The sequence below is a fragment of the Narcine bancroftii genome, chromosome 4 (assembly GCF_036971445.1).
Source record: "Narcine bancroftii isolate sNarBan1 chromosome 4, sNarBan1.hap1, whole genome shotgun sequence".
Classification (NCBI taxonomy): domain Eukaryota; kingdom Metazoa; phylum Chordata; class Chondrichthyes; order Torpediniformes; family Narcinidae; genus Narcine; species Narcine bancroftii.
This window is the reverse complement of record NC_091472.1, coordinates 81,089,301-81,101,550: the sequence shown is the minus strand read 5'-3', so window position 1 is coordinate 81,101,550 and position 12,250 is coordinate 81,089,301. Positions and strand designations below refer to the sequence as shown.

The window sequence follows — 12,250 nt, the reverse complement described above, 5'->3', positions numbered from 1 at the left end:
TATGGTTGAATTTCTCATACAAACGTAGGATGCAATAGTACAGTCTAAAACCAGTGTAAAAAGGGGAGACTGTATTGGGATGAGGGAGGAGTTTGCTAGTATAGACTGGGAATATAGGCTATATTGTTGGAAAGTTGAGACACAATGGAGGACTTTCAAAGAGATTTTTCATAGTGCTCAACAAATGTATATTCCAGGGAAAAGCAAGGACTGTAAGAAGGAGGAGAATCAACCTTGGATAATGAAGGAATTAAAGGAAGGTGTGGTCGGTGTGCTGTACAGCGAACAAAAGAAAAAAAACACACAGAAGCTGTGAGTGAGTTGAACCAACCAAATGACTTTACTGGAACTTTCTGAGAGCTTATCAGCACAACTCCCATGATCCTTTGCGGGCTCTCCACCGGGACCATTGTGATGTCAGCCCAATACGAGCCTGCACCTCCATGATGTGGTTCGCTTGCAGATCAGTGCAGCGCACTACAAAGGCCTCAAATTAAAAACTCATGCATATTAGGTTACCAAGAAATTGGAAGATTTTGAAAATTTTAAAAGCAACAAAGAACTACTCAGCAAGCAATAGAGAAAAGAAATATACATAATGAAAGTAAACTAGCAGAAAATATAAAACAGTAAAAGTTTTTATAATTAAAGAAGAAAAGGTTAGCTAAAGTAAAACTAAGTTCCTTGGAAGATGAGATGGGGAACTAATATTGAGTCAGGGGGAAATGACTGAGCCCCTTATCAATTATTTTCTGTTGGTCTTCATGGTGGAGAAAATGTCTAACATGCTAAAGAGTGAAATTAAGGATGCCATGAGAGGTAAGGGCCGCTACAGAAAAAGTGTTGAGGAAAATAGTGGATCTAAAGGTGGATGTCACCCGGTCCTGATGGAATGGATCCAAGGGTACTGAAAAGGGTACAGAGGCATTGTGGTAATTTACTAAAATTCTCTGGACTCTGGGGAGATCCTAAAAGATTGGAACACAGCAAATATCACGCCACTGTTTAAAAGTGGTCAAAGACAGAAGGTAAGTAACTACAGGCCAGTTAACGTCTAGTTGGGAAAATGATTGAAACTATCACTAAGGAAGAAATATCAAGACATCTGGATGGAAATTGTTCCATCAGGCAGAGCAGCATGGATTCAATAATGGCCAGTTCTGTCCGAAAAATTTACTGGAGTTCTTTGAGGATGTAATGAGCAGAGTGAAAGAGGATAACAGGTGGATGTTGTATACTTGTATTTCCAGGTGGCGTTTAATGAAGTGCCACATTAAAGAATTATCCATTCTATAAAAATACACGGATTTGGAGTAATGTATTAATAGAGTCAATGCTGGAGAAACTCAGAAGGTAAAACAGTGCACTTTATATAGCAAAGATAAAGATACATAACGTTTTGGGCTTAAGCCCTTCATCAAGGTATTAATGGTTAGAAGATTGATTAACCATCAGAAGACAGAGCGTTGGGAAAAATTGGATTTTCTTTGGTTGGCAATCAGTGGTGAGCAGGGTATCGCAGAGATCAATGCTGGGCCTGCAATTGTTCACAATACACATTAACGGTTTGGAAGAGTTGACCAAGAACGGAATATCTAAGTTTCCTGATGACACTAAATTGAGCGGAAAATCAAATTTTGCAGAGGATGCAGAGTCTGCATAGAGATATATAAACAGGTTGAGTGAGTGGGAAAGGGTCTGGCAGCTGGAATACATTGATGGCAAATGTAAGGTTATCCACTTTGGAAGGAAAAATAGTGGATCATATTTTAATTTAAATTATGGAACATTGCAGCAGGTTCTTATACAGAGGGGCCTGGGAGTGCTTGTGCATGAATTGTGAAAATTCAGTTTGCAGGTACAACGGGTCAAGAAGACAAATGGAACATTAGCCTTTATTGCTTAAGGGATTGAATTTAAGTGCAAGGAGATTCTGCTGCAACTGTATAGGGTGCAGGTGTGGCTGCATCTGGAGTACTTTATGCCATTCTGGTCTCCTTATTTGAGAAAATATACTAGCTTTGGAGGTGGTACAGAGATTCACCACATTGATTTCAGAGATTCGAAGGTCAGCCTATGAGGAGAGATTGAATTGCCTGAGACTGTACTCATTGGAATTCAAAATGAGAAGGAATCTTAAAGAAACAAAATTATGAGAAGGGTAGATAAGATAGAGACAGGAAAGTGGCTTTCCCCAGTAGGTAAGGGGACACAGCCTTAAGATTTTGGGGTGTAGGTTTAGGACAAAGATAAGGAGGAACTGCTTTTCACAGTGAGTAGTGAATCTGTGGAATTCTCTGTCCAAGGAAGCAGAAGAGACTACCTCATTAAATATACTTAAGGAGCAATTTGGTAGATTCTAGTATAATAGGTGAATTAAGGGTGATGGGGAAAAGGCATTTAGGTGGAGCTGAGTCCACTGATAGATCAGCTGTGATATTATTGAATGTTGCGCAGGCTTGATGGCCCAGATGAAATATTCTTGCTCCTATTTCTTATATTCCTATCTTCTAAGCACATGATACTACTCACACAACCAGCATACCTTAACACCTGGAATTCCACACACATTCCGTCCTTTATTATCCATGCCCACGAAACCTTCCTTCAACTCAGCTTTCTGCAGTTCCATCATACCTGGTCATCCTCATTACTATCTATGTTGCAGTTGTCAATGCTGGTGAAGACAAAGATGTTTATTTGTTCACCTCCTTGTTGCTCTTTCCAGCAGTTAGCTGTGTGTAAATTGGCTATTGATTTTGAGCAATATTGGGAAAGCAACTCTACTTCAGAAACACTCCACTGAAATTATTATGAAATAGTATATTATGGACATTTGTGTAGCTCAATCCAATAACCACAAGCAGATTCAAAGCAAATGATTAAAGGTTTTAATATCCTGCAACATCAGGCACGTTTCTACATGCTGCTGGCCCAGATCCAAGGCTGATATGGACGGAGGAGAGTAGGGCTATCAGCCTTTATTGGGAATCTTATGGGGAGGAGTTACAGGGTTGGAGGTGGGCAGCCTGTACAGTCGAGTGAGGTCACACCTGCGCTACTGTGTTCCACCACAATTTGTTTGACTCATGGCTTCTTCCCAGAGAGGTTGATAATGAAGGAACAGTAATTTATCAGCTGATGGAAGGCAATAAGCAATAATCTGCAGAAGGTTTCCTTCCTCACATTTGACTTTCTGGCAAAAGGTACCAAGTCATTGCTGAGGGTTCTGGGAGCTACTCCCTCTCCACAGGATTCCTTCCGTGGTGGGGCTGGGAACAACCAGGGTATGTGAAGTAACCTGGGACTGAGTAAAATAATTGATGAGATAAGGCTAGATATTAAATGTTAAGGCTTCTTAATTAGTCAAAAGGAACACTTACAAAACCAAAAGATAACATTTGCTGTTGATTTTAATTAACATCTAAATTTGTGCATTCCAGTGGAACACTAACACATAACATTTCCTGAAGCCAGTAAGTCATTTCATTTGGCTTGAACAATTGGATTTTGAATAGCTTCCAGCGTTTTAACCTCTTGGTCTCTTGTACCTCTGGGCTTCATTTTTCAAATAGCTGATTGGTTGCTGGTGTGTTGGCTCCTATTTCAGATATGGTTCAATGATCTTACAGTGAGGTAAGGGTAAGGTACTCTACCACATTGATCTCTCCCTAATGTGCACATCTCTCCTTTATTCCCTTTCTGCACCACCATTCCACCTCTCACATCTCCTCCACCATTTCTTTGCCTGAATTTTGTTTAACACTTGTCATTTCTTAATATTTTCCAATTCTCATGAAAGGTCATGGCCCTGAAATGTTCATCTGTTTTTTTTTCTCTCAACAGATGCTACTTAACTTGCAAATTGTTTCCAGCATTTTCTGGTTTTGTTTCAAATTTCCAACATTTTGCATTTGCAATAAATTGCAATTTGTTTAGAATGAATGAGAATGGAAAGGTTGGTCACAGCACTGGTGCTGGGAGGTTGAAGAGGCTGTGGGGTTTTTGTCAAGAGCTTTAATGCCCACATCTCTGGATCAAAACTATAATCTAAATCCCAAAATGATGCTCTACCTATGAAATTAAATTTGCAAAAACTTTGAAATGCCACTACAATTAGTTTTATTCAACATTGGTGTCAATATTATTCTCAAAAAGCAGAAGGAACAACATGGGTTCCATGGCTATTTCTCTTTGACTTCAAGAAATTATCCATGAGGTCTACATTAAAGAGCCAACACAATTACATGGGTATGGAGGAAATCATTTACTGAATAACTACCTGGCAGGAAGATTTCTCAGTTCAAATTTTCCATTCATATAGAGAATTAGGGAATAGAAAACATGGAACAAGAATAATTGGCACATATCCAAAATAAGATTATGGATATTGCATAGCATTTGGCCTTTTGCAGAGGGAAATCTCTCCTTGTGCCTGAAAATGATTTTCTTTTCCTGCAGTGCCAAAGAACCCTTGTTCTCATGATGCTGTGGGTAAAACAGAAACAGATGTGTCTGTCAAATAATATGCCATGCAATTCAGGCATTACCTGCAAGTGGTCCTCAGCAGTGATGCCTCATGTTCATGATAGCTAAGATCTGAGAGATAACGTTCCCTTAGCAGAGGCATCTTTGACCAGAGGGCATGGTTTTAAGGCAAGAGATAGATTTAGAATTGATTTGGAAGAATTTTTACACCCAGAGGGTGGTTGAGGCCAGGAACTGACTGCCTGTGGGGTGGTGAAAGCAGGCAATCTCACAAGTATTTATATGAATACTGGAAACACTCTGACCCATGAGCTGATTGCTGGGAAATGAGATTAGTGTAGATAGGTACTTGGTGGTTAGCATAGGTGTGGTAGGTCAAGGAGGCTGTTATTATGTTGACTGACTCTATGACTCCAATTCCTTTCTGAAAATTGTCTCTGATTCTGTTCCCTCTGTCTTTTCAAATAGGGCATTCCAGATCAGAACAATTCGCCACACAAAATAATTCCTCTTTGCCTAAGTGTCCCATCCAAACACACAACCTCAAGGCCAGATCAAACAAATCACAGCTTGTAGTTTCTGCTGATTGTAATATTTCTGCTTGCCTCTTAGGAACATCTAAACATACTCCAGGGCTGAACAATGAACAGAGCGGTTAGAGCAATACTATAACAGCATCAGTGACCCAGGTTGGAATCTGGCACTGTCTGTATGTTCTCCACTTGTATGCATGGGTTTCCTCCCACCCTTCAAAATGTACAGGGGCTGTAGGTTAATTGGTATATTTGGGTGGCAAGGGCTCATGGGCCAGAAGAGCCTGTTACTGTGCTGTTTGTCTAAATGTAAAATGTAACCATTTTCAGAGCTTAGTCATAATGGGTCCATTGAAAGGTTCTAAACAGTTCATTTTTAAATTTACTATGAGACTATGTTCAAACCCACTGCAAATATGAAATGGATCTGCAGTTTTTTTTTTAACAAGGTATCTTCAGTAAAGTTGTGTATCTTTTGTGAGTGATGGTCTGCACAAAAATGTAAGGTGTCAGAAATAAAACTTCTCACACATGAGTCTCTTTAAAACTGATGACACGACAAGCTTTATTTACAAGTCTGCAGAGTTGGACTCAACTGGCTTCTCACCAGTTAAGCCCCGATACATACAGTGCTTTGATTTTTATACCCTTGTTGTTTGCCCTTCCCCTTCTTATTAATACTGTTTTAATTGGTTAGTATTGCAAAAGCATTCTAAGTACAACTGCATTTTTAATTATCACGTTCGTTACGTACGCTGCGAACTCTATATACACTAAATTCTGTTTCTCACCCTTCTTATCAATCTTTTGTCTCCTGCATGTCTCTCACTATGACCATGAAAAGATATGTTTAAAAAAACATATCCAGCTGAACTTTTTGTCCTTGGCTGCTAGTAAGCTCCCTGTCCGTTCTGGCTTCCCTTTTTATGATTAATCATCACATTTTAACTTAAGCCATTTTAACCTAAATTCTCTATCTCTAACATAAGGTATATATTTTTTCCTTAGAAACCCATTTTACAGCCATACTAATCAAAGACCAATGTTAAATTCTTGAATATATTGATGGATATTGGAAAATAATTAAAAACTGTTCAATGGAATACATTCAGTTAAGCCCACTTTAGTGGAAGGTGTCAAAGATTCGTAATGAAGAAATGTTTTTCTCACTGGAGGCCTATGACCAGTGGTGAGCTGCAGAGGCCTGCACTGGGTCCCCTTTTGTATGTTAACAGTTTGGATGGAAGTGCAGTTAACATGATTAGTAACTTTACAGATAGCAAAATGAAGAACAATATTCATATTTATAATAGAATCTAGATCAGTTAGGAAGGTGGGTCAAGATGTGACAGATTGACAACTACGAAGTTTTACACTTTAGTAAGTCAAACCAGGGTGGTACTTATATGATGAATGGTTGGGCCTTAGAGTATGTTGTAGAGCAAAGATACCAAGGGGAAGAGGTTCATAGTTCCTTGAAAATGGTAACTCAGTGAAAAAGGTTGGCCCATTTGAATTCGCTGAGTGGAGTACTGAGTATAAACATTGAGACCTCAAGTTTCAGTTGCACAAAGCATTGGTCGGACCACTCTTAGAGAACTGGTTGCAGTTCCAATCGCCCAGCTACAGGAAGGTCATCAATAAGTTGGAAGGGGTGCAAAAGTTGATTCACCAGGATGTTGCCAGGACTAGAGGGTGTGAGTTATAGGGAGAGATTAGTTAGGCTGGGTCATTATTCCTGAGAGCATAAGAGGCTGACAAGTGACACTAAAGAGGATTATAAAACCACAAAAGACCATGCATAAAATGAAGGCTCACAGTCATTTTCTCAAGTAGATGATTCTAGAACTCAGGGGTATAGATTTAAGGTAAGAAAGGAGAGATTTATATGGGACCAGAAAGGCAAACTTTTTTATTCTGTGGGTGGTATCTGGAAAGAGATGATAGAGGAAACTGTTAAAATGGGTACAATTTTGACATTAAAAAGATATTGGACAGGTTTACAAATAGAAAGAGCTTAGAAGGATATGGACCAAATGCCCAGAATGCAAACTTGATCAACACAGATAAGTGTAATTGAAGGTCCTGTTCAATGCTGTATGACTCAGTAACTATATGACAGAACACAAATCCATGGAAAAAAGGTGGGCCAAATCTTTTCCAGAATTGCTGATTGTTTCCAAGGCAAAAATGTCATGATTGTTTTAAAACAGAAGAGTAAATGAATTTTCTTATATAGTCAACACAATCTTGTGAATAAGATTTTATTTTGTGAATAAAATAAGAACAGGATATTTATTCATATTCACTGTATGGGATTCATAGCCCCGCTCAGGCACAGTGCAAAATCTTGACATTGATATCCATCCTCAAACTAGATTCGAAGGCAAACTCATATTAAGGACAGTAAACTGTGGATATGTATCTGTGGATATGTCAATATGCCAGAAAGGAGGGAATGGACTTATGGATTCATCATTTGCAATGACATCTCTACTGTGCTTCTTCAAACCCCACCCCTCCATGGCACCACAGCCAAATAGTTGTTTGTAATTGAATAGAAAATTACACAAATGCAACGTTCCTGCAGATCAGAAGTCCAGAGGAGATTGTGCATCTTTTGACTGTAAGATCCAGGTTCAGATTTTGAATCAGGACCCCAGTCCTGGAACAATACAGAGGACATGTGACTTTCCTGACACCACTATCCTTGAGTGGAATCTGTCCCTGAAAACAATGAAAAGATGTGGCCCCAGGTGTGTCATCTGGTGACCCTTTCTTCCTATGGGTCATTAGGCTTCCACTTAGTGGAGGCATATGTAAATAAAGTTTTGGTTTGGTTGTTGCATATTTTATTTCAATTAACAATTCACAATGCATCTCAGTAAAGGACAATGGCACTCCACAAATTGATGCAATGAAATGCAAATTTTATTTCAATATAAACCAATCCCCATGGTATGCATGATGGGTGCAGTCAGAAGAGGCCATTAAGCCCTTTATTAAATATCAGTCAGATTTATTTTAATATGGCAATGCAATGCAAGGTATTCATCAAAATCTATCACTTGCTAGAGATGCATCAACATTATAAGGGGTGACTGATTTAGAAAGTCCTGCAGAAGATAAGTTGCGATGGCAAATCACATATCAGGCTGTAAACCTAATGGCAATCAAGTACCTTCAAAGAGAATTTATTTTTTTTCTGAAATTTGAAGCAATATCCATTGATTAGCAACAACAAGGCATTCAATACATCTTCTCCACGATGATAAATTATTTTGATTTCTGCAAATATCCCTATAAAGAGATCGATGAAGAATCAACACAAATATAAAGAAGACATTGCACAGATATGGCATAGCCTTTTTCAGATGCTAACATTCTTTTGAAAAAGCATTCAATCAGAAATTGAACTGATTATTCAGAGTGAATTACCCTCAGTTTGATATTTATTTCCTTCACAGAAATTAGGTCTAAATCACAAACAATGTCATTGCTAGACATTTCATTTGCCTCTATACCATCTGATACTGGAGAGTAGGAGCCAACTTGTGACCAGGCTGTTTAATGCAGAGACCAGCCCTTGAACCAGGCTATGCATCTGGAGCAAAGCAGATTTCAATTCATGTCTTTAATAAAAGAGCAAAGTGCGCCCAATAGAGGATAAGGTTATGTACTAATGAGTAATCAAGAGCCATTGAAGTCTTGGAATTGCTGTATGAAATAGTTCATGAAATGGTGCTAACAAGCAAAGCATTGCGATGTGTCATTATAACTTTTATTACTCTTTTAGCAGGTAACATTCCAACTCCACACCAGACACTCACAACAGTTGTAAAGTAGAAAAAGATCCAATTTTAAACTGCAAATAAAACCTGGTACATTTGTGGTGGATTAATCTAAGCATCTTATAGAAAATATTCATGGCAGATTTATGATACTGAGGCAAAACATTGATGACGTGCTGCCTTATTGTCTCAGTACTTCCCATCAACAACCCAATATAAACATACACAAGCAGTGGTGTTCTACAAGTTAAATTAAATCCAGAGACCCTATTTTGTGCTCAGACTTACTCACTGTGATTTTCTTTTGTGGTTTATACAAATGTGAGTGTATTTTTAAGCATTGATACTTTGCTGTTCCAGGTATTGTAGGTTAAGTGCTCTCCTCTTCAATAAAGGATGCTCTGTTGGCTGTTCCAATTTTGATGCATGCCTTAAACAACACAAAAGACCCCACACGGCTGATCACTTTGAGCAGCGTGAGGAACCAGCAGGGCACATCAAGTGTGAAGTAATAGCAGTGCTACTGGTAAAGAGAAAAAAAAATTATAACACAAAACCTGCCAAATCCATGCTTGCCATCAACCACCCATTTTCACAAATCCTACATTAATCCCATTTTTATTCTCCCCTCATTCCCCTGACTTTATCTCTCACTTACACACTCAGGGCAAATTGCAGTGGCCAAGTAGCCTATCAACCCTTAGGGTATAGGAGGAAACTGGAGCTCCTGAAGGAAAAAGAGTGAAAACACTCTGCAATCAAATCCCAGGATCAAACTGGGTTGCTGGAGCTGTGAGGCAGCAGAACTAACTACTGCACCACCACGCTGCCCCAGGGATCATTGCTGGAATCCCAGCTGTTCATAATCTACAATAATGATTTGGTAAATTATACTAAGTACAATATACATGATTGGGTGCCAATGAAGGTGATGAGGAAGATACAAAGAGGCTTAAGATGGGTTATAAAGCAAGGGCATGCCAGATAAAACAAAAGATGGAAAAACTGTGAGGTTTACCTTCTTTGGCAGAAAAAAATAGAGAACAGACTATTTTTGAAAAGGTGGAAGAATGAAACATATTCGTGTTCAGAAGAATTTGACAGACCTTATACATGGATTAAAAAAAACCCCGATTAGTTCAAAATGTACCTGGGATGAAGGTTAATTGGGTGTAAATTGGGTGGCATGGACTTTTGGGCTGAAAGGGCTGGTTATTGTGCTATATGTCTAAATTTTTTTAAAAATTGATACAGCAAGAAGTCAGGAATGCAATTGAATATTTGTCTTTATTGCATAAGGGTTTAAATCAGGGGTCTCCAAAGTGGTCAATATCGACCCCTGGGGGTCGTGGGACTATCCAGGGGATTGATAAATGCCAGGGGTCCAAAGGGGGTCGATAACACTGGTTGTGGTGGGTGGGTCGATTGAACCTTTGCAGTGGAAAGCAGGGGCAGATCAATGGAAAATAGCACATAGGGCAGTGGTGGCCAACCTCTCATGAGAGTGAGGCTTGGCGGCTTCAATGTTGTATTTGGCTTTGGCCTATGAATAAGTTGAGAGTGAATGGGAGGATGGACTGAGCATAGAAAAAAAGATGTACGTGTTATTTGTAACTTTGGTAGTGCCCCCCCCTCCCCCCATCCAGTGCTGCCACAAATCCCCACCCCACCGTCCAGTGCCACTACAAATGACCTATCCAGTGCTACCACAACCCCCACCCCCCATCTAGCTCCTGAATTCCACGCCTGGGGGTCGATGAGGGATCAAACATTCCATGAAGGGGTCGATGGTCTAAAAAGTTTGGTGACCCCTGATTTAAGTGGAAAAGTGAAGACATCAGATTGCAATTTTCTGGGCTCACATAACTGCAGTGAGTCTGCAATTGGAGTATTGTTTACAGATCAGTCTCCCTGCTGCAGGAACAAGAGATCTGCAAGAAATGGTGTGCAACAAAGTTTTACCAGACTGATTCTTGGTGTGAGAAGCAAGTATTCAATGAGAAGAGATTAAGCTAACCAGGCCTATACATCTTGTGTGTAGAAAAGCTGTGAATTTATCTCATTGAAATAAACAAAATTCTCTGGGGGTACTCTTGATTGATAAAGGAATGTTGGTTCCCGACTGAGGGTCTGGAACAGGAGGTATGATATCAAAGTAAGGTGTTAGTCATGATTTTTGGAATTCTCTATCCAAGAGGTCAATAGAAACTCAGTTACTGCATATAATCAAGAGAGAACTGGATTTTAAGAGGATCAAGACATATAGGATTAGTGCAGGAAGTTGGTACAGCAATAAAAGGTTAGTCATGATAATTTTGAATGGCCATTTCAATCAATCTAGATGCAATGGATGGCACTGCACAAGTATTAAGAAAGAACATGGTTTCTATCAGACTTCTGTTATTCATGGAGTTAATAATTGGCTGAATTAAGCTCAGATTCAGCTGGATGCCTTGAGGGAAAAATGAATTGTGTTGAGCAGGTGATTCAAGAGTTCCAAAGATTCCCAAGCGTGATGTTACCGTAGGCCTGGACTTACTGATGCTGGCTCAATACAGCATACCAAAGGTGCACCAAGGGAGGCAGGAAACAGTTATGGTTGAAGTACAAGCACTGGAAATAATCAAAAGCAGGAAGATCGGAGCAGATGGACTACAAAATTCAAAAGAAGCTGGAAAGAAAAGATCTAATGTCTCTAGGAAGCCCAAGTGGAAGACAAGAGACAGAGCAAATAAATTCAGAAGATAGGAAGCACCAAAGGTTTATAGCCCTTTCACACTGGCCATTCAGAGTCCCAGTTAAGGAAGCAGAGAACGCCTTTCACACTGGACACCAATTAACCAGTTATGGATTCTCCACCGATGACATCTGAGTGACGCATCGAGCAATGATGGACCTGCCCTAAAACCTGATCAATGTATTATGATCTTGTATTTAAACAAAATTAATCATTCCTAATTAAACATTATGTAAAGCACAGTAGGAGCCCTTCACTTCCTGTTGTTGAGCCAACCGATATATAACCTTTATATGAAAGTCCTTGCAGCAATAGTGCACAATTTATAAAGGCCATGGGAAATAGTGATGGTGGACTTGCCCTCCCAGAGTTCCATGTGGCAGGGAAAGGACTGTATACATGGAGCACTCATAGAGAGGTTTCTCTGCCACATAGAATTCTGGGAGGGCAGATCCACCAGCTCACTCTCTCCTGCTGTGACTTTCCCACGGTCCTTTAGACATTTATAAAGGTTTATATAGGTTGGCAAAGTTTATACCTTATTTTTAATCTTTTGTTTCCTTCACGTTCCTGCACTCACAAAAAAAACCAATCAACGTTTCACTACTTTTTCCCAGAATACCCTATGTCCCTGGGGTAATCCACACACAGGCATAATAAGATGGCGGGGATGGTACTAATCAAAGGCAGGAAGATCAGAG

General features: G+C 39.6%; 1 long non-coding RNA gene across 2 annotated transcripts in view; it reads left to right on the top strand.

Annotated features, from left to right (window-relative positions):
* The window catches only part of LOC138760739 (uncharacterized), a 44,460-nt gene that overhangs the window by 3,864 nt on the left and 28,346 nt on the right, over positions 1–12,250 (top strand). The window contains exon 1 of one of the 2 annotated variants that reach the window (XR_011355843.1): positions 5,095–5,177. The exons of the other annotated variant lie outside the window; for it this stretch is intronic. This is a non-coding gene — a long non-coding RNA (uncharacterized lncRNA). Of the gene's footprint in view, positions 1–5,094; positions 5,178–12,250 lie in introns of those variants that run through there. 2 annotated transcript variants of the gene reach the window in all.